Below are 24,452 nucleotides of genomic sequence, written 5' to 3'. Positions count from 1 at the left end.
GGACTAGGTAGGGACCTGCCGAGGCTCGGTATCGCGGACCCGATTGTTCTTGATCTGTTTCTCCTGGGCAGATCGAGCTGTTATTGTGTTAACACGGTGTTCAGTGAGAGGGCGTTAAAAGCTCTTAACCTGCTGGAGTTTTATTAAAGCCCAGAGTGCAGATCTGAACAGGAATTCATTGCTGCTTCTGTTCCTGTCTCTGCTTTCACTGATGTGAAGAATTTGCTTGTGTTCTCAATATCCCGTGTCTGCCCTTCAGCCTGTTGGGTTGTATTCCAGTAGGACCAGCTGGTTAGAGAGAGTTCTGTGGTGTCTAGTGGGTCTGCTGCTGGCCTGTCAGCAGTACATTGACTCCCAGTGTGTGAGAAGCACCGCCCAGCTCCCTGCTTCACTGTGCTGTTCTACTGGCTGACTGACAGGTCCAAGATGAGCCCGAAGGAGTGCAGCTGTGAGCCCAGCAGGGTGAAGTGGTTCTCCTCCTGTGTGCAGCGCACAGGCTGCCAGTGCCCTGGGCCAGGTATGACGCAGCTGGATCTAGACCAGTGCCCCCTGAAGCCAGTCCCCCCACACACTGACTCCTGGCTTCCCTTTCCACTGGGACCCCATCCCTGGGCTCAGCTCTGACTGACCTGAGGGGCTCTTCACTGTCACCCTGCAGGTCTCCTCAGCTCGAGGCAGGGAAAGCAACAGCAGTCTCTTCATCTTTTCAACTAAATGATGATTTGAGCAAAAATAAATAAAAGATATAAGCTAAAATAATAAGATTTAAATAAAATAATTTAGTATAAGAGTATTTGTAAGAAGACTAACATCCATGTAAGGTATGAAACTATTGAAAGTGTTCAAAATGAGTAACTCACATGAAATGAGCTGTGTCTGAGTGATGTACTGCAATTATTCTTTCATTTACATTTAAGTGTAAATTTGGGAAAAGCAAATGTATATTTATGAAGATCTGTCCAAGCCCTTTTGACTGGGTGTGAGAGAAACTGAATTAGAGGCTCTAATCCCCTTAGAGCAGCAGAAGGAGATTCTTTACCTGGGAGCAGAGCTGCTGCCCTGATTCTTCTTCAACACTTAGATCCTCTGTTTGCTGAGGAGCAGCTGCTAACAGGACTGATGTGACCCAGAGAGCAGCTCTCTTTGTGGGTTCTTCAGGGTTTAGAAGTCCCAGTGGCTGCAGCTGTTATTCAGGACCACTGATCTGAAAATGAGACGAAAACAAAACCCTGCACTCTGAAGCCTCCTGCCCTTAGAGCAGATCTGTATTCCTCTCTACTGGAAAATTGTCCGGGGTGAAAGAGTCCCAGCTTTTACAGGCTGTGCATCAAAAATCATTTTAATCTCTCTATTTCTCAGAGATGTGTCAGTAGGGCTTTAGGTCCCTCAGAGAACAGGTGAGATTTAGAGATTTCTCCCTAGAAGTCTGTGCTGCGGCGACACCAGTGTTTCCCCTGTCTGTGTGTCTGCTGTAGATGACGTCCTGGCTGTTCTGGAGGGAATGAGCAGCGCTGATGAGGAATCTGGGAAGCTCCTGATAGAAGAGCTTCTCTCCCTCCTGCAGAGGAACACCAAGGGGACACTGCCAGTCATCCTGGGATTCCTCGAGAGCCCCCAGGTAACATGAAGGAGCTCCCTACAAACCTCCTGACATACAGATGCAGCCATTCAAAGTGCGCGGTACAGACACCGCGGTACAGATACCGCAGGTATGATGACACGGGATACCGCAGTGCGTGATTAGTTGACCGACAGGGGCACTCGTGGTCCGTTGGTCTGTCGTAGAAAGACTTACTGTAAACGTCTTTACTGTGCCCGTTGTAGATTCGTTGTGTTCGAATCCAGCTGGCGCTGGACTTTTATTTTAACAAACAGTTCTTCGAAAAAATAGGTAATCGATATTATGGACAATCAGTTGACTTTTATATTTCAAAATATCACAACATGATCGATATTTGCGATATTTTGAACATATCTTCCCTTCTGACAGCGGTTCCTGCTTCTATTGTGTGTGTGTGTGCAACAGTAAATTTTTATAGAGAAATGGAGGCTGGACAGTATGCGTTACAATATAAACATTTATATTGATTTAAATCGTGTTCTGATTTAAATCGCAAACGCGTGTTTAATTATGTGTTTTTAATCATAATCAGGCTAATGCATTTCTACATTTTCTGTATGAACCAGCTTAGAGGTTCATACAGAAAGACAGCTTGTGTTTAAATTGAGTGTAAGGTAATTTATGCTTCTAAAGTCATGGTCAGTATTATTGTACTGTGCTGTACTGTGTCACATTATTTTATAGCGTTTTTATTGCGTTATTAAATCCGGTGGCGCTGTGTTAGTTTCCTGACTCACATTATTTAAACTACCACATTGATCATTCATCTCTAAATAAACTTTATTTTATATAGCGTTTTAAGCGATTAGGTAATTAGATTGCTCATAAACCTAATCGCTTTTTCTACATAAACACAGCGTGATTGCTCTCTGAAAATGCTTTTCCTTTATTTTTAAAGTAGGCTCAGATTTCAACTATAGATCGTATTATTATAAACTTTCTTGGAAAAATGTATTTTATGTAAACCATGTTTGCTATTAATTCATTTAGGGCTAAAATACGTTCATTGTCTTCCAATCGAGTCGAGTTGACATTGGAAGCCTGCCACACCCGGACTGTTAAACCAACGCATTAGCACGTCAAAGCCCATTGAGCCAGTATTGGCTTTAGTATCCCCCCCTTCTCCCCTCAATTCAATTCAATTCAAGGTGTTTTATTTGCATGACAGATGGGTACAAGCAGTGTTGGGTATGTATATTGTAACGCTTACGGCAGACAGGCACTGTGTAAGAGCCGGCGCACCAGAGCAGCGCACCGAGGGAGCGTCTGCATTTCTAACTTAGTTTTTAAAATTAGTCAAGCAATATGAAGCATCTCCTTTTACTTAGTGCCTGAGCATAAAAAGAATAGGAGCATACTGCAACGCGTGTGAAGGCCATAAACGATATTAATTTTGGAACATAAACATACAGTATATGGCTGGTCTTGGTACTTTAAAGAAAAAAATACACACCAGTATTCCATTTCTCCCTAAACATTTTAAGCATCGAAGTCTTTAACTAACACGATACCGGAGTCAACAAGCATACTTTTAGAATTTGATTAAAAGGGAATATAATATGGAATCGCGTATCTCAAGAAATTAATAACGATATAATTATATTCATGTTGCAAAAGAACTGCAACGGACATAAAAACTCCCTTGCTTTTAACAGAGCGTTCCATAATTTCTAACTACGAAAATGCCAGGTGAAAGGATTTGTAAACATATTTTGTTAAAGCAAGTCAGTTTTTTCCACAACACATAAAAGACATTTTTCCAAGAAAGTTTAGCCTTTGTCACTAATGAAACCACTAAATAAAGACATAAATATAGAAATCTTAAGATTTGTTCTATTTAATGTTGGTAGCAGGATGAACTGTCAGAGTGTATATTTTGTCGCAGAGTTGCTGCAAGATGTTAACAGTGAAAAGGGTATTTAGAAATGAGTTATTTCAAGATGAAAATTTTCAGAATAATTGCAAATCTAGCAGGATAGAGAAAGCACAGAAAACTGGCAGTTAGATTGATCAGATTAGTATGAAAAGTCATTTAGCAAAGGGAATTAGAAGAGTGACAAACTAGTATACTTTAGATCTTTTTTTCTGAACCAGGGACAATCTGATCATGTTTCCCTATAACAATAATAAAAAACTTTATTTGATATATCACCATTAAAGGTGGCATCTCAAAGCAATACAGTAGATGTAAAAACAGATAAAAGGACCACAGATTACAAAGTAAATGCATATAAGAAAGACAAGCAGTTAGAGGTGCTACCAAAATTAAAAAATGAAGCAGATACAGACACTAAGTCTTCTGAAAAGAAAGGTTCTGGGGTTAGATTTAAACTGGCCTTGGTGTGTGTGTGTTTGTGTCTGTCTGTCCTGTGATGGACTGGCGCTATGTCCAGGGTGTATTCTGCCTTGTGTCCGTCGCTTACTGGGATAGGCTCCAAATCCTCTGTACTGGATAAAGAGATTAGAAATGGATGGAAGTAAAGGCACTGTGTGGATGGAACTATACACAGTGTTAGAAACCCACTATGAAATGGCAGCATCTCACTGAGAATAAAACATTTTATACTGCTGGCTTAAGGAAACAGCCTTTCCACCTCTCTTGCACATCAGTATCCATACCTAGTTATTTAAACAAATTGCCTCTAATTATAAACATCTTAATATGCTGGCTCTGTGGATCCGCATCAGCTATGTTTGCCCATTCCTTCAATTCATGTGCATCCAACACACAGTTCAACGCTAGCAACTACACAAAATCTAAAATATGAGCTCTACTTGCCACTTACAGTACCAACAGTACCAGCTAACTTTAGTAGTGACATTTTCATGGATCTTTTTAACAATAAAATTTACAACATCAGACTTCAGACACAATTAAACAGGCCTCAAAAAAGTCTGGTACAAACATTTTCAGCATGGAATAAACCGTTACTTTAATGGTATAAACCTTAAATGGATTCATATTCTCAATAAGATTTGGTGCTCAGTAACATGACTTAGAAAATGACAGAAGACATACGTATCATGCTTATCCTTCTATTTTTCATAATCGTAAACTCCTTAAGGCAGTTACATTTTCTCTGTTCTGACCTGGAGTTACAGAGAAATTTAAATTCTAATAAGAGATTTGTAATGAGGAAAGTCATACCAATCACTCATACAGTACCAGGATTTGCAATTACAATACAAATACTTTCTTTCTGTATGTGTTTATTTTGCAGTTTGAGTCTATGGCATTCCTTTGGGGGTCTATACTCCAAGGCATGACTTTTTTATGTATAAACATCAGTATTTACTGCTATTAATTACTGTACGATTTATAGTTGAAATCTGAGCCTAGATATAAAGTTAGATATAAAGTTAAAATCTCGACAAAGCAATGTAGGAAATACAGAGAAAATAAATCCTTTCTGACATCTAAAATCAGTTTCGATCAAGGTCTCTAAAACGAACAAGAAAAAGAAGATTTTCGGAGGGCAATTACGCTGTGTTTATATAGAATAAGTGATTTATGAGCAATCTAATTTCTTGTTCGTTTAAAACAGTGAAATGTCAGCTGTAAAAGATCGCACCAGAAACAGCACTCTCTCTGCCTGTCATAGACGTTCAGGAAAGGCTGAATGAAGTCATGTCAAGTACAATAATTCGGAGATCAATAATAACAGTTGTAGGACAGTATATAAGGAGGATAAGGATTTTGAAGTTGACTCGAAATCTGGTAGGTAACCAGTGCAAGGACGTGAAAACAGGTGTAATGCATCCCTGATAGGATTCTTGCTGTCATATTCTGAACATATTGAAGATTGCTCAGTGTGGATTTAATTTCCTCAGTGAACAGGATGTGCATTTATTAATTCTAGAAAAAAACTAGATTTCTCTAGTTCTTAGTTTCTCTAGTTCCCTTTAAAATAAACTATTATTCCACAATGCAGAGTATTACATGGCCAGTATTTACACATGATATTTGTGATTTAAAGAAATTAACACAAGCAGCTTTTGGAGATTTAAGTGTTGGCTGAGTTATTGCAGGATAAAAGACTAGAGATGTTGGCAAGAAGAAGATAGTTTGGGGAAAGCTGAGGAATACACTTATAACAAGAACACTTCCTAATGGGGTTAGGCATACTTTTGATGAAGATGATGAAGTTAACAGACTATATGTTTACATAGATACTGAAATAAGGATTATATTTTAGATTATGTGTAGTTGCTGGCATTGAACTGTGTGTTGGATGCACATGAATTGAAGGAATGGGCAAACATAGCTGATGCGGATCCACAGAGCCAGCATATTAAGATGTTTATAATTAGAGGCAAGTTGTTTAAATAACTAGGTATGGATACTGATGTGCAAGAGAGGTGGAAAGGCTGTTTCCTTAAGCCAGCAGTATAAAATATTTTATTCTCAGTGAGATGCTGCCATTTCATAGTGGGTTTCTAACACTGTGTATAGTTCCATCCACACAGTGCCTTTACTTCCATTTCTAATCTCTTTATCCAGTACAGAGGATTTGGAGCCTATCCCAGTAAGCAACGGACACAAGGCAGAATACACCCTGGACATAGCGCCAGTCCATCACAGGACAGACAGACACAAACACACACACACCAGGGCCAGTTTTCCCATAAACCAATTAACTTACCAGTATGTTTTGGAGTGCGAGAGGGAGTCATATCACACATATGGAGAAAAACCATGTAACCCAGAGAGAACATGTAAACCCCACACACACAGGATGGCAGGAATTGAACCTAGGACCCCAGTGCTGCAAGATAGCAATGCTAACCACTTTGCCACCATTATAAATGGATGGATATCTTAGTTATCTTTCTAGTTCACAGGTTTGCATGCATAATTTAATTTTGAAAGCCACTGAGACATCAGGTACTACTGTTGTATTTATGAAAAAGAAACAAAACAAAAAACATACTAACAACTGTGCCATCCTACTCCTTAGCTAATACATTTTATTATTCATAAACAGTTAACATTGTTAGCAAAATATTTTGAATTATATTTAACCCTATTTTTTCTTTAGTTTTGTATTTAACTTATTATATGATAGTCAGACTTAATGTATATTTGAACAATGAAAATATATTTTTACAAGATTTTACATTAAGCACTTAAAATTAATATGGTTAATAATAGTAAACTGTAACATGCTGTAACAAGATCGGTTAAACTGCGAAGAAAATGCTTTCAGAGAAAATGTTTCAGGTGTGAAGAACATAGATCTCCAATGCAATTTCAACCAAACCTGTTCCCACACACCCTGCCCCCACTACCATTAGAATATACACAAAGCACTCAAATCTTTCGAGCTAATGATCAGGTGACCCGAGAGAGAGCGAGAGAAACACCAAGGGGTGCGGAACCAGGGAACTATTTACATGGAAAACGGGCGATCTCCCCAGACTGTCCGCCCGTTTCACTGTTACCTGGATACCTCTTTATTTAGAACTCACAAACACTAATTTTTAGTTTAGAAGGATTCAAGTAGGGTTTTAGATGAAAGGCAGCGACCTTAATCAAGCCCAAATCACAATTGAACCCATTCAGAGCCTACATTACATTTTAGCGTTTCATTCTGAGCAGAAGACCCTCACACCTGAAGAAGGGGGAGGTGTTTTTCGCTGGAAATCTCGCCTGCTTCTACTTTACAACCGGAGTGCTGGCTGTGACGAATTAAACCGGTTTTACAAGTTTCAATCACAGACCATGTGACATGGGAGTCAGGAAACTCCACCGGATTTGATAACGCTATAAAAACGCTATAAAATAATGTGACTTGGCACAGAACAAGTTTACAGCACAGTACAATAATAAATGCTGACCATGACTTTAGAAGCATAAATTGCCTTACACTCAATTTAAACACAAGCTGTCTTTAGCCCTCTAAGCTGGTTCATACAGAAATGTAGAGATCCAGGCTCAGAACACACAGCTTCATTAGCGAATACATATGCAGGACAACTAGAGAAGACGTTTTACAGAGGATGGATTTTTAGAAACATCCCATCAGTGACATCACTGAAGTCAACTCCTAGGTACTGTAACTGTCGTGTGGATAGTTTCACAAGAATCAGACAAAGGTTTAAGCATCGCTTGTTCTAGATAAAACTGCATAAAAAAAACAACAACCCATAATGTACTTCTTTGCGGCTCTGTTTGCCCAAATCATATATTCACAACGTGAAATCTAGAAAATAATATTACGTAACCAAAATCCGCAATATGGAAACAGAACCTGTGTAATTGTTGATAGATGATGTACTCGTAACATTTTTTCAAGACGAACTACAACATTTAAAAAATGACTTGTATGTACTTGATATCTCTAATCAATCCACGGGTCCCAGCACGAAACGAAACTAAAACGCATACCGTTTCGCGCTTCTTATTAGTTGCTCAAAAGTAATTTGACCTTATGAAATGCATAATATAAACCTAGAAACATATACGTGAGCAGTACTTAAGCACTGTAGTATCGGTGTTAAGACATACCTCTCAAATACTGTAAATCAAGTTAAAAATATCTCAAGACAGATTCTGGTCATAATGAAACCATGTTTCGTGTATGTTTTCTTTAAAGTACCGAGACCAGCCATATACTGTATGTTTATGTTCCAAAATTAATATCGTTTATGGCCTTCACACGCGTTGCAGTATGCTCCTATTCTTTTTATGCTCAGCTACTAAGATTTCCCTTCAGTGGTAAAATTAGATATGAATAGTCAATACTTAAACGGGCACAGTTAAGACATTAAATATACATATACATACTGTATACAGTACAGTTTGCATACGGTAATATGTTTATGTTCCGAAATCAATCTCTTTTATGAGCATGTGAAAGGCATGGTGAATCACTGTACTTTGCATGATTGGAAACAAATGCGTGATTGCGAAATGCTGTGGTGTTACTTTTACAAAGATGGTCAATGAAAAAAAGAATGTTGACCAGGGCAATACTTTGAGTTTACACTTACAGCTTGTCCAAGGTCATTCATTATTAATACTATTAGTAATATCTTCGTTAAAGACTTTGATGGCCACAGCTCAAACATGAGAGGTTGAGCTTTATTAGCTCCACCTTGCGGAAATTCCGGATACTATTATTTTGCTTGTCGTATTATAGGAGAATTTACGGTAACTCGCGGTATTTACCGGTAGCTTGCGGTAGACTGCGTACAGCGTACCGCAAAATAATGCGGTATCGCCCGCGCATTTTGAATGGCTGCATCTGTAACATGTCCTCTCAGTGCAGCTGTACAGAGCAGCCTCCTGAGCTCAGTGCTCACTGTCCTCTTCTCCGGTGTCACAGGCCTTCCTGTACCAGTGTATTGGTGCAGTTGCCCAGAACATCTCTCAAAAGGAGACTGTGAGAGATGCGCTTCAGGACAGTCTACAGGAAGTTCAATTTGAGAATCCTGCAGAGAGAGAGGTGAGGTGATCTGTTCCCACTCCGCACACAGACTCAGGGCTTCTACTGCTTCTACAGCCATGAAAACCAGAATTCTCTGAGCGATTTCTTTCTACACAACTGATGGACAGACAAGGAGTATCTTTGAAAATCTCTCCATCTGTCCTCATACAGGGAGTATGAGGACAGATGGGAAGATTTTCAAAGTACTTTTCCCAAGAGAAGCATGTTCTACCTTCTTCAGAAAGTCACTGACTGCTGAGATATGTTATTCTAGAAACTGACAACATATGAATGGAAAGTAAACATTATACCATCGATCTCTGGTATTCCTTTAAAGGGGAACAGTAACACATTTTTATATTTAGAGCTTAGAAACTATCAGCATTGATGGATGTATTTCAAACCACAATAAATGTCAGATGTAAACTGGAGGCTTTACAAGTTACTGTGTACATCACAAAATAGACAAAATTTCCAGGAATGCCCAACGTCTGCAATTCATTGCAAAATAGCAGGCTTGTGAGTATGTCTCTTTTAATCCAACAGAAATATTGCTCTCAACATCAAGACAGTCTTGCTGATAAATTGAAGTTACTTGTTAATTCTGAATGCAGATCATACTGGAAAGTTTCTGTGGTCAAATGCCTGCAGCACAACCTGTATGTATTCACTCGTACATCACAATACATGTATCATTTTAGTGACTAGTGAGCAGGAAGGGCCGCTTCACGGCACAATTCATACGAACTCTCGCTCTCCCCGTGGAGAGAACAGGGGTTTGTGACAATATGGCGACTTACAGAACTTTCAAAACGTTCATGATTTTGTGGTTAATTTGATATTTGTCAATGTTTTTTATGCCGATAATCTATTCATTTTGCTACAGAGATTTACTAACCGGTCTGAGAAACTGGGACTGCAGTTCCCCTTTGAAATTCTATTGGAAAGCTGGGCGGCGCATGAAGAACCTTTGACAGGCTTCCGTCACCTTGCCAAGACGTCACCTTTAATAATCAGCTCTTGCAGGTCCAGTCACTCGGAATGCTTAGGCTGCCACAAAGAGCACTGCAGCAGATCGAAAGGTATTGCCCAACACCTTTTCATATTTGCAGATGTTCAGGTGCAGGACAGCATTACTCTGCTTAAATGCCACGTGGCACAGTGAGTCCTTAATGTGCCATGTATCTAACACACAGTAAATCTTATTTTTATAATGAAAATTAAATGTCTATTACTAATATCTGATGTACTGATATGTGACCATCTTTGTGTATTCTTTCAAGTTAATTTACAAGTCAGGAAGAATGTACAGTATATGAATCTTATGTTAAGAAACGCTACATAAACTAAACAACAGCCGAGAAGTTTAAAAACATTTTAAATAACGTTTCATGCACAGTGTCATCTCCCTCTTGCAACGATCTGGTTCATGCTCTGAAACTTAAGGAAACTTAAGAAAATCACACTCACTCATAAGATGAATGAGGAGATACTTCAGCTTAAGAGAAATTGTCGCAAATCAGAGCGCTTATTGAGAAAACCTAAACTGCAGGTTCATTATGACATTCTGAGAGAACAGATTTCCACCGACAATACTTCCATAAAAAGGGCAAGACAGTTGTACTTCTCTAATGTAATTAACAAACACAAAGATAATACTAAAGTACTTCTTTTCCACTATAGACAGTTTAATAAACCCTACTTTTTCTCGTAATATTTCTTATGATGTATCTTCTACAAAATGTGAAGATGTTTGCAATTCATTTCCAAGATAAAATTACTTTGATTAGACAGAATATAGCTCAGACAACCACGACGAGTCTCCGCGATTGTCCTGATCAGCCACCTAGTTCTGTTATGACGTCTTTCTCTGTTATTAATCTTCAGACACTTAAAACCGTTACAGACATCTTCCACATGTGATCTTGACCCTGTTCCTACAACTCTTTTTAAGAAGGTTTTTGATTGTGTGCAAGATAATGTTTTTACTATTGTAAATTGCTCTCTGTCAGCAGGAGGTTTCAAGACTGCCTTGGTGAAGCCTCTACTAAAAAAGACTAATATGGATACTGCTGTTGTTAGCAATTTTAGACCTATTTCAAATTTTCCTTTTTTAAGAAAATTTTGGAGAAAGTTGTTTTTATTCGATTAAAAGAATATCTGGTCTCTACCTTTTTATTTTGAGAAATTTCAGTCAGGTTTTCGTTCTAACCATAGTACAGAGACGGCATTGGTCCTTGTTGTGAATGACCTGAGACTGAGTGCCGATAAACATAATTTGGTTTTACTTGATCTCAGTGTAGCTTTCGATACAGTTGATCACAAGATTCTGATCAACCGACTTGAAAACTGGGTAGGTCTTTCAGGGATGGTTTTAGAATGCCTTAAATCTTATTTAAAGAATAGACAGTTTTTTGATGCTCTGGGAAATCAATCATCAAAACATTTTGACATTTCTTGTGGAGTTCCACAGGGTTCCATTTTAGGACCTCTGCCCTTTCACTATACTGTATATGTTACCTTTAGGTCATGTAATTAGGAACCAAGGGATCAATTTCATAGCTATGCCGATGATATACAACTGTATATCTCTATTCCATCTGAAGATCAAAACTCCGTCAACAGACTAATCGGCTGTGTGTTAGATATTTCTCAGTAGATGTCCCAACATTTTCTACAGTTAATCAAGACAAGACTGAAATATTGATATTGGGTACTAAAATTCAGAAAGAACTCTTGCAGGATAAATTGGGCTCTTTTGCTTCATGTGTTAAATGTGTCCATGCATTTGTTACCAGTAAAATCGATTATTGTATTGCTCTGTTTAGTGGGCTTCCCAAGAAAACAAGAAATCCCAACTTGTTCAAAATGCAGCAGCACAGATCCTAACAAAAACAAGAAAGAGAACACATATCACTCCTGTTTTGAAAGATCCTCACTGGTTGACTGTATTTTCCAGGATAGATTTTAAAGTTCTTTTACTTGCTTTTAAAGCTCTAAACGGCCTAGCACCTATGTATCTTACTGAATGTCTGTCTTTATATGTTCCTATACATGACCTGAGATCTGAAAATACTGGCCTTCTGCAGATACCACATGTGAAATACAGAAAGAGTGGAGAGGCTGCTTTTTGTTTTTATGTTTCTAAATTATGGAACTCACTACCACTTTTTATCAGGTAGTCAAGCTCGGTACATTGTTTTAAAAACCACTTGAAAACATCTTTTTAATTTAGCTTTTAGTTAAAATGGTTCTCTGTTCTTTCTATTTATCTTTCTTTTTTATTCAGTTTTATTGTTTTCATTCTATTAAGACCTTCCTAATTTCTATTTCTTTTTCAAGCATAAATTGACATTTTTGTTGCTTTACTGTATTACTGTGTTTGAGCAAAAAGTTGTGGAATGTGAGCAGGCAGTCATTTTGAATGAACTGCAGAGAAGTGAGTTAGAGAAGGAAAATGCACAACTAGAGAAGAGTACTGATGAATTGCAGGAACAGTTGCAAAAGATTAGATATATATAAAAAAAGGAATCACAGAAGGTTGCGTATTACAAAAGAAAATGCGATTCTGAAGGAGATTTAGCACATGGGGAGAGGGACCTGAATGAGCAGGTGCAGTTCTGGCAGGGAGAATATGAAGGCTTGAAAACAGAGACAGACAGGAGAGTGAGTCACAATATTAGCACGTGTGAAAAAGGAAAGTATAGTGATGCTGTAAGAGAGGCTTATATGGATTTAGTAGCAAACATGGGCGTTCGTGCACGAAAGGCTTCTAAGATAGTCAGAATAGTTTTGGATAAATTGGTACTGTAGGTATTCAGGTCGACAGATTGCCAGGGGAAAGTTTTTGTAAATATCTTGTGGTAGAAGCGAGACAAGTTTCTACAAAGAAAAGATTAAGAATTCTTATGTTAATTAAACCAGAACACTTGTTAGGAAAGAGAGTTAGACCTGCTTTTGATGAGAAAGACAGGAAGGTGTGGTACAAGGGCACAGTCGTTGAAATGAGACTAGATGGCCAGGAGTATGTTTTTAAATAAATATGATGGATTTAGAATTCCCTCGGGAGGGGGATCAGAATACCTCCTGGGTATCCCTGCCTGTCGCAAGAGGCGACTAAAAGGGTTGTGTCAGGAAGGGCATCCGACGTAAAACCATCTTGCCAAAACCATGGTTGCAAAGAACACAAAGCACATAGCGGATCGGTCGGGGCCCGGGTTAACAACGGCCGCCATTAGTGCTGTGTCCCAACAGGGTACTAATGGAAATTATGCTACTGTGGGGAAAACTGTAGAGTGGGGGCTACAGAAAAGAAACAAGGTGAAGGGGCCTGGAAGGAATGTTAAGTCAATGAGAGTGGGGAGTTGGAATGTTGGTACCATGACAGGGAGAGGGAGAGAATTGGTTGAAACTATGGCAAGGAAAAAAGTGGAGATCTTGTGTGTGCAAGAAACCAAGTGGAAAGGAAACAGCTCAAGACACCTAGGAGTGGGATACAAGATTCTATACGCTGGAAAGAGTACAAAAATGAATGGAGTGGGTGTGATAGTGTGCAAAGACCTAGCAGACAAGATAGTGAGGGTGGTTAGACACTCAGACAGGACTATCAATGTACAGGTGGCTTTTGAGGGCGGGTTGTGGAATATCATCTCTGTATATGCACCACAGGTAGGAAGACCACAGGAGGAAAAGGATAGTTTCTTGGAAGATCTCGAAGAAGTGGTTAGCAGAATCCCAGGAAATGAAATGGTGGTAATTGAAGGAGACTTCAATGCGCATTTAGGAGAGAAATGCCCAGATTATCCAGATGAACATGTCAGAGAGGGCTAGGAGAGAGAAATGAAGAAGGAGGAAGGCTACTAGAAACACTCCAAGCTCTTGAATTGTTTGCAGTGAACACAGGGTTCACGAAGAATTATGAGCAAAAGGTGACATACAGGAGTGGAGGCCATACCCAAATAGACTACATATTAGTGAGAAGAATTGATAGAGCGAAAGTCCAAAATGCTAAAGTCCTGCCCTATGAGGCTGTTACCAGACAACACAGGCTACTGGTGATGGAAATCACAATATTGAAGGAGCGAAGAATAAAGCAGAGAAAACACCCAGCACGAACAAAAGTGTGGAAACTGAGAGAAAACAAAGTAGATTTCAACAAGCTGGTGAGAGAAATGAAAAACAACACAGAGGAAATAGAGGAGCCTTCAGTTGAAGAAGAGTGGACTGAGATGAGCCACATCCTAGAAGAGGCTGCTACCAGGGTTTGTGGAAAGACAAGAGGAGGCAGACCGAGGGAAAATGAAGAGTGGTGGTGGGATATGGAAGTTCAGGAAACACCGAAGGAAAAGAAAAAAGTACACAAGGCACTGAAAGATGGCACTGGAGAATTACAAGAATATAAGAGACTAAAGAAGGTAGCAAAAAGAAGTGTAGCAAGACCAAAGGAAAGAGCCTGGAAAGAATGGTATGAGAGACTTGAAACAAAGGAAGGAGAGGACCAAATCTACAAGATTGCTAAACATAGAGCGAGACAGAAAAAAGATATTATCCGGGTGGCAGTACTCAAGGATGGAGAAGGCAGAGTCTTGATTAAAGAAGAACAGATCAAGCAAAGATGGCTGGAGTACTTCAAAAATCTGTTAAATGTAGAAAATGAGAGGGAGAACCTAGTGGAGGCAGAAATAGTGTGTGGACCAATCCAAGAAATTTCAGTAAAGGAAGTGACAGAAGCTATCAAAGAGATGAAAGTGGGCAAAGCAACTGGACCATCAGGAATAGCAGCAGAACACTTTAAGAACCTCGATGAAGAGGGGATTCATTGGCTGACGAGATTGCTAAACAATATTGCAAAGGAAGAGAGAATTCCAGAAGAATGGACAAAAAGCAGTATGGTTACCATCTACAAGGAGAAAGGAGACCCAATGGAGTGTAAAAACTATAGAGGAATACAACTTCTGGAACGTGGATTGAAAATCCTGGAAAAAATTCTGGACAAGAGACTCAGGAAGATAGTCAGGATCCACAACTCACAATTTGCATTCTCAGCGGGGAAAAGCACAACAGATGCCATTTTTGTGATGAGACAGTTACAGGAGAAGACACTTGAGAAAGGGAAAAAGCTGTATGTGGCCTTTCTGGACTTGGAGAAGGCATATGACTGTGTGCCCAGAGAGGTGGTGTATTGGTGCTTGAGGAAGAAAGGAGTACCAGAAAGCATGGTGAAGTTAGTTCAAGCAACCTATAGAGATGCAACTACGAAGGTGGTCACACAACGGGGAGAGACAAAAGAGTTTGAAATCACAGTTGGAGTACACCAAGGATCAGCACTAAGTCCTTTCCTTTTTATAAACATTATTGACACACTGACAGAGGAGGTAAGAACAGAAGTGCCTTGGGAACTCATCTTTGCTGATGATGTGGCACTGATGGCAGATTCAGAAGTAGAACTACAGGAGAAAGTGTTCAAATGGCAGGGGAGTCTGGAAAAGGGTGGACTGAAAATGAATGCAGAAAAATCAGAAATAATGGTAATGGAGAGAAGAGGAGATACTATGACCAATGTTGAGGAGACAAATGGAGGAAAACTGAAACAGGTTGATGGCTTTAAATACCTTGGATCAAAACTGGTAAAGGGAGGAGAAACACTGGAGGCAGTAAAACAAAGAGTGAAAGCTGGATGGAACAAGTGGTGGGAAATAATTGGAATAATCTGTGACAGGAAAATTCCTAGAAAGTGCAAAATGTACAAGACTGTGATTAGACCTGTACTACTATATGGAGCTGAATACTTGGCAGTTGGAAAGAGGGAAGAGAACTTGATGAGAAGAACTGAAATGAGGATGTTGAGATGGATTCTGCAGATTTCAATGAAGGATAAGATCAGAAATGAAGAAATCCGTAGACGATGTAGGGTGGTGGATGTAGTTGAGAAGATGCGAGAGGCGAGGTTACGGTGGTATGGACATATCATGAGGAGGGACGTTGAGGAAGTAAAAAAGAGGGTAATGGAATTTGAGGTGGAAGGTAACAGGGGAAGAGGCAGGCCTAGAAAGAGATGGATAGATTGTGTGAGAAAAGATATGGAGGTATGTGAAGTGAGTGAGGAAGATGTGCTCGACAGAGACAAGTGGAGAAGAGCAACCAAAGCAGCTGACCCCAGGACAGTCTGGGACTAAGGCTGTGAAGAAGAAGAAGAAGATGATGATGGATTTAGAAAAATGTGGTGGTTTGCTTTGTGGAAAGATTATATGAATAGTTATTTAGAATTGCTTCCTGTTAGTGCAGAGGACTTTGTAGGCAAGAAAATGGAGCACATTTGTGAGCAGTGAAGATGGGAGTGAATGTTGGTGGCCAGGCAGGGCAGTCTGTGTAAATAGAACAGGAGACTTGTTTGTTGTGGATTGTGTAGAGGAGGGTGATGATGACGTTAGTGGCTTTAATTGATTATCCACTGTTAGATGATCACATGTATAATGAGGTGAGGATTGTTGCTTAGGTTTCTTAAGTTCGGGCAGTTGCTAATGTTACACTGTGTATCAGATGCAGATAATTTTGAGGAATACGAAAAGGAAAACATCTTGTAGCTGATGCTGATGCGCCAGGGAGGCTGGAGAAAAGTTGATCCCTGGACCCAGCAATACGAAATTACTGCTCTATATATAACTGCTGATGCAAATAACTTCCCCGTGCCTTGTGATAACTGGTTTCCAGCACTGTCTATAGTTACTTGTGAGTTATGATTTTTACACTGTTATTCATTGTTATTCGTTGGATATGTATGTTGTTCAGGTACAGTTTATATACTTTTAAGATTTATCTTATGATGTAGCCATGCAATGCCTGTGATAATGCCTTTTTTCCCATCAGGTCCAAAGAAAGTGCATGTCCTCAGCGACTCTATGTTGTGGGGCCTGGAAACACTGATGCCAGCAGAACAGGTGTGGCTGCACCCTGGCACAACACGCAGTGCCCACCAGCACCTGTACCACCTCCAGGCCCTGAATGAGGATACATTACTGATCATTAACATAGGGACCTATAACAGAGCCCAGGGTGACTCCTCCTATGACATCCTTAGAGCTAGGAAAGAACATACTGTGGCAGTAAGAGCATCTCCTTGTAAGGTTCATATGGCAATTTTCTCAGTTTTGCCACGGCTCTGCGATGCCTCTTTACTGCTGGAGCTGTGAAAGAAGCTGCCCGGGCTCTTTCACAGCTCCCCTCTCACATGGACCATGTGCAGCTCCTCAGGAGCAACAGAGTGCTTCTGCAGAACCAGCAGCCCGTTGCTCAGGCCTTTGCTGCTGATGGGTAAAGGAAAATTTCTTAGTATATTTTACATTTCATTTCTCATTATTTTAGAACTTTAATTTGATATATTTTATTTTACTAGCACCAAATTTATTTTTTATAATTTACTTGTTTACTTTCATTTTGTGATATTTTGATTTTAGTTTGTCAGATCAAATGCACATTTGACCAAAGTCTTGTAAATTATCACTTTTTACAAGATATGGAAAAAAGAGCAACAATTGACTCCAACGCAATTTTAATATTCATGACTATATTTATCGTTCATACCTCATATTATGTATAATAATGATTAAATTTATAATTTATTTTAACTGTTTTGTATAGATGAAACCTTTCCAAAATGTATAAATCATTAAAGACAATTAAAAGCGTATTGTAACGCATACGGCCTCCATTGCTTGTGAGAGCTGGCTGGATGGATCAGATCACTGAAGACATGCGGAAAGTGAACGTCACCCCGGAGGACACCTATGACCGCGCCAAATGGAGACGGGCGTGCCGACAAGCGGACCCTGCCGATGCGGTATTAACGCTAGGATGAAGAAGATTCATTTTAAACACTAAGTTATGAATGCAGATGCGATCGGTGCCATTAGCGCTCAGTCTGTGCTGCTAGGCTCCGCCCCCTCCGTGACGGAGCGCAGTGGGCGGGGCGCTGTTCTCCAGCCTGACTGGGAACACGGACCCGCTGATCTGTTTCACACCACAGGAAGCCCGTTTCCGCCAGGGAGTAAAAAAAAACGAGCTATGGTATCTCAGAATTCCGACTTCAAGTCTCACAGTTTTGACGTCAATTCTGGCGCCAGCAATGAAAGTACAGTAGGTTGCTCATCTGGCATAGGAAATCCACTGTTCACAATTCAGTCCAGGTACAGTGCCACATTCTACTGATATCTTCATACATTTCACAGACTTAAATAACATCTGCGTAAACTGTACATAGACTAACGTAGCTAAGTTTAAAAAAAACATATGCAAGAGCTACTTTGGTTGAGCAATTTAACCTTTTCAAGTGCGACCTAATTAATGAGTCAAAACTAACAGTAGGCCTGTACTCTTGTGGGGGTTTCGTCTGTGTGTACAAGGCAGCTCCTGCAAACACTTTACCAGCAGCTATTTCAGCACAGTAACATGAATGCAAATTTGTGGGGAGTGTTGGTCATCATTGCCTGTCCTGGACTACTTCTAAATGTACTATAATGCATACTGTTGGAGTCTGGGCAAACAGGAGGCTAGGTAATTACACTATGCTAACTAATCAATGCTGCACCACTGTCCCATGTGTGCTTCCTAGGCCACAATTGCAGGATGGAGGATCTTATTGATTTCCTCAGGGAGAGGGACATTCCAGAGTCCACTATCGGAAAAATGAAGGAAGTAAAGGTAGTTAACAGAATGGATGTGTTCATGTTTATTGTAACTAACTCCCACTGACCTACTGTAGATATTAACAGCACTTTCAGTACTGTGAAAAGTCAGAGACCACCCTTTCGTTTATTTAATTCCCTGTCAAAACGGCCATTAAGTGCAATTAATTTATTTTTCAATGTCAGAAATTATTCCAGGAAACATATTTAACACAAAATTACACAAAAGCATCCACATCTAAATATAACGTCAGATCTTTCATTGTTTAGTGTGTCCACCTTCTGCCTTTATTACAGCTTCCATTATTTACAGGAGACCTTCTTTGAGTTTTTCAAATAAATCCACTGGGATATTCGTTCATGCTTCTTGTAAACACCTCCAAAGTTCAGTCTTAGAAGTTGGTTGTATTTTCTGCTTCTGCCGATCCAAATCCAAATCCACTCAATGACTCATCGTCCATAAAGCCTTACTTACCTCAAGTGTCCAGTTTTGGTGTTCTAGGGCAAATTTTCTTCTCTTCTGTCTATTTCCTTTTCAAATAGTGACTTTTTGACAGCTACACACCCCTTCAGACCCATTGCATTGTGTTGTCTTCTTACAATGGAAGTATTGACAGAAACACTTGTGGATTTTTTTCAGATCTGATGCAGGAGTTGTTACGGATTCAGTCAGTGAAACCGAAACCAAGTAGTGAACCCACTTGCGGGAGCCGACTGAGACGAGTCGTGATCCTAATACCGTAGCCGAAGGAGAGAGCCGAGAGTCCAAGGGAAGCCAGTGATCCAAACCGAGAGGGAGTAGCCAAAGCCAAACCGTAATCCAAAACCGTAGACGAAGGGGAGAGCCGAGAATCCAAGGGAAGCCAGTGATCCAAACCGAGAGGGAGTAGCCAAAGCCAAACCGTAATCCAAAACCGTAGACGAAGGGGAGAACCGAGAATCCAAGGGAAGCCAGTGAACCAAACTAGAAGAAAGCAACCGAAGCCGAGCCGTAATCCAATAGACGTAGTAAAAGGGAAAAAACCAAAGTCGGAACCAGAACAGTACAAGGAGGTTGAAGGCGTAGCGCAACTAAGAAGCTCGAAAGGGAAACCAATACTGAGCGAGGAGGTAGGGAAAGACTAATGCTTAAATACCAGATGAGACGGAGGTGTGGTGGTGAACGCGTACCGTGATAGGTGGACTGATGAACTAAGGCTACGCCTTCTTCTGCCTCTTTCGTTGCCGAGAGGCAGGGATCGTAACAGGAGTGATAAAAACGTTCACTTCTGTCTATGTGATGGTGATGTCTACCAGGCCTTGCACGAGTCCCATTTTCTCTATATATTGTAGTAATTTTTAACTCCAGTTTTGGAAACTCTTGTTTTTCACTTATTTTCCTTTGACTTATATTTTCCTAACGCAAGTGAATTATCTTAATATTATCAGAAATATCGCCTCTAGCCATTTCAGATGCACATGACAAAGATATGTGCAAGGCAGCTGTGGTGTGTTTGGGTAGTTAGTGTCCAATGTTAGTGTCTACCCAATGTTAGTGTCACTTTTAATGGAAAGTGTTCTAATATAATGTCAGTGACAGTTTTGGTATCAACTTGTGTTGGGAGGACACAGCTGTAACTTGTTTGAGTGGAAGGATGGAAGACTTAAAGTGCCAAAAGGGTGCACAAAAGTAAAGAGTGGACAAACTAAATACTGATTGATTTGATGTTATATTTAGTGTACTTTTCTGTCAAATATGTTTCTTGCATTATTTTCTGACACCAAAAACTAAATAATTTGCACTGAATGGCTGTTTTAACTGGAAATTAAATAAATGCAAGGGTGGTCTCTGACTTCTGCACAGTACTGTACAGTATATTGATATTTTCATGTATAGTAGATATTTTCACTTTATACCTCAACAATCCCGAATGGACTTTTTCCTTAAACCAGTATCAGCATATTGATCCACATAAAATGATGCTTTAAGTATGGTATTTTGAAACTGAAAATTGGTAACACACTATTCATTTTTAGATTGATGCCAGTGTCCTGATGTTAATGACAGATGAACAGATGAGGAATTATTTGCCGTCTTATGGAGACAGATTGGCAGTGATGGGATATTGTAGGAGACACGAAAAACAGCCCAACAGTAGGAAATCAAAGCTTTTTGATAGACTGAAGTCAAAACTGAATAAAAGAAAAAAGCATAAGCACCCAGAAAATATCACTCCTCATCAAGAGGTGAACACAGAGAGGAAAGTAAGGAAAGTGGAGTTGGGCTGGATGCTGTATGAGGAAGGAAAAGGAGGCTTTATCCAGGTGAGAACCAAAAAGGGTGGTGGAACACGAAACTTAAGTGTTTCAAAGCACTGGAAAAAAAAGACCTCATAGCGGAGGCAATAAGTTTGTTTTTCCCAGATGGAAAGAATGCACATGGAAATATTTCTGGGTTTGAGGTGGATCTGACAAATGACCAAGAAGTTTCCTTAGATGAGGACAGTACAGTGGGAGCTCTATATGAAGCCTCAAAGTTAATTGTCATGAGGTTCTATCAGTCAACCAAAAAGAAACATGACAATGGTGGTGTGGAGACACAGCAAGAATCAAACACTGCAGGTCCCTCACAGGAAAACACACAGGAGTTTCCCTCTACAGACTCACAAATTGATCCACCATTGGAATTAGAAACATTAGATGTCATCTATGTTGGAAATACTGGAAATGATTTGAACTTAGGCAGTGATGACGTGGCACAATTTTATCCTGCAGATGTCACAGACGATTCCGGTTTAGCTCTGCAAAGTTCTACTACTGGGGAAAATGTTGAGGATAGCAATATCATTACAATTTTCAATGGAGACCTCTCTGAGATGGGAGAACAAAGTCTAGAAGACACTTTGCCTCTGGCACAAGAACTCAGGGAACCAGACAAAAAAATTATTGTTGTCCATTGCAGCCAAATACTATCTGAGCTTATTGAACATTTCACTGAGGAACACCTTTCATATACTCAATCAGAAATTCAAGTAAAGCTTCTACTATCAAATGGGCAATATGAGAATGGATATGATGAGGGAGGCGTTCTCAGAGATTCCCTCTCTGAATTCTGGCATGAATTCTATTAACAATGTACAACAGGTAGCACTTTCAAGATACCATTTCTCCGACATGACTATGGCAAGAAAAAGTGGCAGAGTATAGGTAGAATTATTTCTTTTGGTTGGCAGAAAGAGAAGTATTTGCTCATCAAGCTTGCTCCTGTAATCTTGGAACAGGCAGCTCTTGGATATGTGAAGAGTGATCTTGTTGACAATTTTCTAAAGTATGTCTCAGAATCTGACCGTTATACCTTGGAATGTTGTCGCAGAGACTTCAACAGTTCTGGCCAAGATGAATTACTGGAAATCTTGGACAACTACAGCTGCTGAAAAATGCCAAGTGCACACAACATTGAACAAATTCTGCAAGAACTGGCTCACAAAACCCTTATTCAAGAGCCTGCTTACACTATGTTATCGAACAGTGGGAAAGTGTACTCACTCCCCTCAGCAAAGCCCTTGAGAAAATGGAAGCTGTGTATGAAAACTTGCAGCCAACGGCAAGGAAAAGCATGTGGTCACTGAAGTTTCCCTGCACAATGAATGCACAGGAAAAGGAAATATCAAAGCATATTACAACAAACCTGCGAGAGTGTGATGGAAGGAAACACAGGCTCAGATCTCTTTCTTGGCAAGACTGTAACTGTTGACTTCACTGATATGCAAGGATTTGAGAGAAGACTTATGGCACATACATGTGGCTGGTATTTGAGAGTGTCTATTCATTATGATAGCTATCCTGACTTCAGGTGTGAAATGAACAAAATTTTGGAAAGTAATATGTAATATAATATGGGTAATGGACATAATTTAGTATTTTAGTCTGCCAACCTACAGACTACCCAGATAAGAAATATGTGCATATTTCACCATTCAAAACTTTTGGTAAGGTATACTTATTCACAGTACGCATTTAAAGGCCATCTGACCAAGTCTGTACCTTTATACACTGTATATAAGCATATAAGATGATAATATGAGTTTTGAGTGTACTTATAATAGAATGTTCATCATTTCCCTTAAGAAATTAAAAAGTCTCAGGTTAAATTGCACTTTTATTTTTGTCATTTTGGTACAAGAATATCTTTTAGACTGATTGTTCATATATTGAGTGAGAAACTAATGGATGTTTTTTCACCTTCAAAAAAGTATGGTGATGCAGTTTAATAAACACGTTCTTTTTTTGAGCCATGTGCATTCTCTACCAAGCACTTGTGCCAATGAACTCTGCTGCTATCTAGTGTCTAATAATGTTACAACTTTTGCGTTGTATGTTATTTAGTCACAATATGGCGGCAGAGTTTATTTGCACAACAACTGGACAGTTCATGACGAAGATGAATTCTAAGTGCTCACTTTGGTCAGCACTTGATTTAGAATTAATCTTTGTCATTAACTCTTCAGTTAAACGTTTCTTGGGGTAGCGGTAACTTTGCAGAACCTGATTTTTTTTTATTTGTGTTTGACTTGTTTGGTTATTTGTGGATTTTATCCGACATTTTTATGAAACGTGCAGATGAGTTCAAATTCGATGAGTTCAAATGCCTTGCGTTTAGTGAATATTATTTGTACTCTATTTTCTCTATCAGTCTCTCGACAGATATCAACTTTGATTTGGTCAACTGCTTGCAAGTAGTTCTGTGCGCCATATAAACATGGGGAAGGCATGCATCACTGAAGGTCGTCCACTGGGAGCGCGAGGGTTGAGTCGGACTTATTCTGTGATTATTCCAGGCACGATGACCAGCAGCTGACCCTGCATATGTAAATAGTGTCATAGTAGTTTTAGTGTCCTGTGTAGCTATATTAGTGTATAGCCTGTTGTTAAGTAAGGATGACCCTAATGATGTGTACGTGTTCCGTCAGTCTCCTCATGTGTATGCATATCCTGCGTTCGGTTTTTGGTTTACTTATCACGTCTCCACTAGTCCTTTGTCCTGAGAGAACCTGTATACGCTACATTGGTGTCAGAAGCGGGCAGGATGGACAACCTGTGGCAGACACTAGCTGATTCTGTCAAGCGCTGGCTGACCCTAAAAGAGACCGAGCCCACCGGCAGCACACACGGAGCCTGAGCAACTCCTGGGTGTGACAGGTGGCCACAGCCCTTACCAGGGCTACTCAGTAGTGGTCCAGTCGGTAGAATTGGGGCGACTGCCCGCTACTGCCGCCCAGCGGGTGCCCCAGAGAGGAGATGCCCTCCCTGCCGGAGCCAGCCAGCTGTTCCTACACCCGCGGCGTGGTGCGACCCGGTCACTACGATGGGGAAGCGCCTTGTGAGACATACAAGGCGCAGTTCCAGCTCGCGGCCCGGACGAATGGCTGGAGCCGGGAGATGGCCGGCCTCCTGGCGGCGGCGCTGGAAGGAGCGGCCTGCCAGTTGCTCCTGGATGTCCCGGAGGAGGACCGAGGCGAATACGCGGCGCTGGCAGCAGCTCTCCGGCTGCGCTTCGGCGTGGAGGAGGCGCCAGACCTGATGCGGGAAAGGCTGGCCCTGCGGCGGCGCCGACCAGGAGAGCGACTGGGCCCGGTCGCCACTGATGTCGTGTTCCTCCCCCACCGGGGATACCCGCTGTATCCGGGGCCTGTACCTCCACTACCGAATCGAGGACCAACCCTGCCTGGCCCTGCTCGACAC

The 24,452-nt window shown here is 40.4% G+C and overlaps 2 pseudogenes; both read left to right on the top strand.

Moving 5' to 3' along the window:
• Positions 1–18,672: 18,672 nt before the first annotated feature.
• LOC148815425 (uncharacterized) lies at positions 18,673–21,543 on the top strand (annotated as a pseudogene).
• A 43-nt stretch (positions 21,544–21,586) lies between these two features.
• Positions 21,587–23,889, top strand: LOC148815424 (uncharacterized; annotated as a pseudogene).
• Positions 23,890–24,452: the final 563 nt, after the last annotated feature.

This window comes from Atractosteus spatula, chromosome 25 (genome assembly GCF_055471065.1).
Source record: "Atractosteus spatula isolate fAtrSpa1 chromosome 25, fAtrSpa1.hap1, whole genome shotgun sequence".
NCBI lineage: Eukaryota > Metazoa > Chordata > Actinopteri > Semionotiformes > Lepisosteidae > Atractosteus > Atractosteus spatula.
The sequence above is the reverse complement of the archived record's forward strand: the minus strand, read 5'-3'. Positions and strand labels throughout refer to the sequence as shown.